The sequence below is a fragment of the Arachis ipaensis genome, chromosome B04 (genome assembly GCF_000816755.2).
Source record: "Arachis ipaensis cultivar K30076 chromosome B04, Araip1.1, whole genome shotgun sequence".
NCBI classification, from domain to species: Eukaryota; Viridiplantae; Streptophyta; class Magnoliopsida; order Fabales; family Fabaceae; genus Arachis; species Arachis ipaensis.
Window position 1 is genome coordinate 17,961,317 of NC_029788.2, and position 4,976 is coordinate 17,966,292.

Here is a 4,976-nt window from a genome sequence, read left to right on the forward strand (position 1 = left end):
TGTTAGTAGATAAATAAATAAATAGAGAGAGATGAGAGGGAGGGTTTTCGAAAATAATTAAAAAGAGAAGGAAAATATTTTTGTTTTTATTAAAAAAATAGTTATAATTCGAAAATTAAAAAGAGAAACAAAATAAAATTTGAAAACTAATTAAATTATTTAATTAAAAAGATTTTTGAGAAAGTGGTTAGTGATTTTCGAAAATCAGAGAGAGAAAAATAGTTAGGTGGTTTTGAAAAAGATATGATTAAAACAAAAAACTTTTAAAATCAAACAAAAAGTCAAGTAGCTAATTGAAAAAGATTTGAAAATCAATTTTGAAAAGATAAGAAGTTAGAAAATATTTTGAAATTAAGTTTTGAAAAAGATATGATTGAAATTTATTTTGAAAAAGATTTGAAAAAAAAAATTAAAAAGATTTGATTTTTGAAATTAATGTTGATTACTTGACTAACAAGAAACAAAAAGATATGATTCTAAAATTAAAGATTGAACATTTCTCAATAGGCAAGTAATAACTTAAAATTTTGAATCAATCACATTAGTTGTTGGTAAAGATTTTGGAAAATATGAGATAAAAATAAGAAAAAGATTTTGAAAATCAATTTTTAAAATTTCAAAAAAAATGAAAGAAAAATGAAAAAGATTTGATTTTTGAAAAGGTTTTGAAAAGATAGGATTTTTAAATTGAAAATTTGATTTGACTCATAAGAAACAACTAAGTTTTTAAAATTTTTGACTAAGTCAACTCAAATATTCGAAATTTATGAGAAGAATAAGGGAAAGATATTTTTTTATTTTTGAATTTTCAATGAAGAAAGAGAAAAACAACAAAATGACTCAAAACATGAAAATTATGAATCAAAACAAGAAAAATATGTAAGAACACTTTGAATGTCAAGATGAACACCAAGAACACTTTGAATGTCAAGATGAATATTAAAAACATGTTTTTGAAAATTTTTAAGAAAAGAAACACATGCAAGACACCAAACTTAGAAATTTTCAATGTTTAGACACTAACAAATTGAAAATGCATATGAAAAACAAGAAAAGACACAAAACAAGAAAATGCAAAGATCAAATAAGGAAATCATCAAGAACAACTTGAATATTATGAAGACACATGCATGAGTTTTCGAAAATTTTAATGAAAATTAAAAATATGCAATTGACATCAAACTTAAAATCTGACACTCTACTCAAAGATGAAACACAAAATTTTTTGGTTTTTATGATTTTATTAATTTTTTTTTTTTGGATTTTTTGAAGATTATTTGGGAAAAGAAAACAAGGAATTCAAAATTCTTAATGAGAATTCAAGGAATTGTGCAATGTCAGTCTAAAACTCCGGTCCAGGAATTAGACATGGCTTACTAGCTAGCCAAGTTTTTAGTAAAAACTTCGGTCCAAAACACTAGACATGGTCAATGGCCAGCTAAGCTTTAGCAGATCATTACATTCAACAGCAAGGTTGATAGAAATCAACAAGCTCTTGTGATGATAAGTTGAAACCTCAGTCCAAAAGATTAGACATGGCTTCACAGCCAGCCAGACTTCAAAAGATCATCATAAAACTCTAGAGTTCGTTCTTAAAAATTCTGAAGACATAGAATAATTTATTTATATTTTTTTCGAAAATAAAAAGAATAAAAACAAAAAGCTTAAAATTAAAATAAAATTACATAATCTGAGCAACAAGATGAACCGTCAGTTGTCCAAACTCGAACAATCCCCGGCAACGGCGCCAAAAACTTGGTACGCAAAATCGTGATTATTCATTCCCTGGCTATAGCGCCAAAAAGTTGGTGTGGGAGAACGTGATCTCAAGACTTCTTCACAATTCCGTGTAACTGACCAGCAAGTGTACTGGGTCATCCAAGTAATACCTTACGTGAGTAAGGGTTGATCCCACAAAGATTGTCGGCTTGAAGCAAGCTATGGTCATCTTGTAAATCTTAGTTAGGTAGATTCAAATGGTTATGAGGTTTTGATAATTAAAATATAAATAAAATAGAAAATAAGATAGAAATACTTATGTAATTCATTGGTAGGATTTCAGATAAGCGTATGAAGATGCTTTGTTCCTTCTGAATTTCTGCTTTCTTATTGCCTTCATCCAATCATTCATACTCCTTTCCATGGCAAGCTGTATGTTGGGGATCACCGTTGTCAATGGCTACCGTCCGTCCTTTCAGTAAAAATGGTCCAAATGCGCTGTCACCACACGGCTAATCATCTGTTGATTCTCACTCATGTTGGAATAGGATCCATTGATCCTTTTGCGTCTGTCACTACGCCCAACACTCGTGAGTTTGAAGCTCGTCACAGTCATCCTATCCCAGATCCTACTCGAAATACCACAGACAAGGTTTAGACTTTCCAGATTTCAAGAATGCTGCCAATTGATTCTAGCTTATATCACGAAGACTCTGATCTCAAGGAATTGAAGGCTCTGTTGTCAGGAGAGACAATCAAACGCATGGACTAGGAATCCAAGAGATACGCATTCAAGCTCGTTTTCATGTAGAATGAAAGTGTTTGTCAAGCACGCGTTCATAGGTGAGAATGGTGATGAGTGTCACATAATCATCACATTCATCACGTTCTTGTGTGCGAATGAATATCTTAGAATAAGAATAAGCTTGAGTTGAATAGAAAAATAATAGTACTTTGCATTAATTCATGAGGAACAGCAGAGCTCCACACCTTAATCTATGGGGTGTAAAAACTCCACCGTTGAAAATACATAAGAACAAGGTCCAGGCATGGCCAAATAGCCAGCCCCCCTAAACGTGATCAAGAGATCAAAAGTGATACAAAGATAGTCTCCAAAATGATCTCTAGGATTCTCTGAAATAAATCACTAAAAGTAGTTTTTATACTAAACTAGTCACTAGGGTTTACAGAAAATGAGTAACTAAGTGCAGATAGTGCAGAAATCCACTTTCAGGGCCCACTTGGTGTGTGCTTGGGCTGAGCATTGAAGCTTTCACGTGTAGAGACTTTTCTTGGAGTTAAACGCCAGTTTTGGTGTCAGTTTGGGCATTTAATTCCAGCTTTTATGCCAGTTCTGGCGTTTAACGCCAGAATAGGGTAGAAAGTGGGCGTTCAAACACCAGTTTGCGTTATCAAAACTCGGACAAAGTATGGACTATTATATATTGCTAGAAAGTCCAGGATGTCTACTTTCCAACGCAATTGAGAGCGCGCCAATTGGGTTTTTGTAGCTCCAAAAAATCTATTTCGAGTGCAGGGAGGTCAGAATCCAACAACATCTGCAATCCTTTTTCAGCCTCTGAATCAGATTTTTGCTCAGGTCCCTCAATTTCAGCCAGAAAATACCTGAAATCACAGAAAAACACACGAACTCATAGTAAAGTCTAGAAATGTGAATTTTTCTTGAAAACTAATAAAAACATACTAGAAAGTAGCTAGATCCTACTAAAAACTACCTAAAAATAATGCCAAAAAGCGTATAGATTATCCGCTCATCATTCTATAAAACCTCTGTGTTCTAATTTCCTTCTTCTGTTATTAATTGTTGGATCCACTGCAATTTGGTTTGAGCTTGTTGTGGTTGAAGTGCCAATAGAATATGGTGGTTCTGTATCCACGATTCTCCCCAAATACCCATATTAGTGCATCTCCCAACCTACTAGAAAATACTTTTTTCTATGATTTCCTTCCTTCTTCTAATAGGCTCCTCCACCTCAAGATGGGTTTGGACCTGTTTTAGCTTGGAGAAAAGTTGAAAATCTAAAATATTTACCTTTTTAAACATTGAAAATCAAAGAATCAGTTATTATCATTAGTCTTCAGCCCTGTTTTTCAAGTATTGCCAAGTTGAATGCCTTCAAGTATTTGAATCCTAGCCCACCTTGCTTCTTATCCCAATATAAAGTATCCCATTTCCACTGCATCCTCCTTTCACCTTGTTTTTGACCCTACTAAAATTGCATCAACTGTCTCTGAATATCATCAATGAGTATTTTGAAAAGTTTAAAAACATCAAGAATATAAACAGAAATTGCAGATCCCACTGACTTAATAAGAATTTCTCTGCTGCTTGTTTAAAGTAAGCCACATTTTCAGTGCTATAATTTATTTGTCACCTTGTCTTTTATGTAGCTAAAAGTCTCCTTCTTTGACCTACTCACCACCGATGGCAGCCCTAAGTACGTATCTTGAGAGCCAATATGAGTGACTCTTCAAAATAGTAGATAGAGTTGTCCTTTCTTATTGAGGAGTATTAGAACTAAAAAACACTGATGACTTGTTCAGGTTAACCTCCTGTTCACTGATCTCACTATAAGCCTGCAATATCTCCATTAGGTTCTTGCATTCCTAGGTATTTTCCTTACAGAATATGATGTAATCATCTGTAAAAAAAAGATGACTGATGGTTACGCATCTACTGTTCAATTTGAGGCATAAGATAACACTATTCTATTCTCCTCTGTGGAGCAGATGGGAGAGATCCTCTGCACAAATAAAAAATAGATAGGGAGAAAGATGATTCCCTTGTTGAAGTCTTCTTGTAGGCCTAAAAAGATCCTGAAGTTGTCCATCCACAGTAATAGAGTAGGATACAGTAGAAACACATTCCTGCAACCAGCCAATCCATCTATCACAAAAGCCCATCTATGTCATCATTCTCCATAAATAACTCCACTCCACTCTATCATAGGCCTTACTTATATCAAGTTTCATAGCTAAGTCACAATTTTCAAACCTTTTATTCTTTAAAAAATGCATCTATTCATGAGAAATTAACACATTATCACTAATCAATCTTCCACGAATAAATGTACTTTGATTTTCACTAATAATCTCATTCATGATAAATTGCTTTTTATGAACGAGCACCTTAGAAATGATTTTATAGAAAACTGAACTCAAACTTATAGGTCTAACCTGAGACATTAAGGATGCACCTTGAGTTTTTGAAATCAAACAAATATGTGTACAGTTAA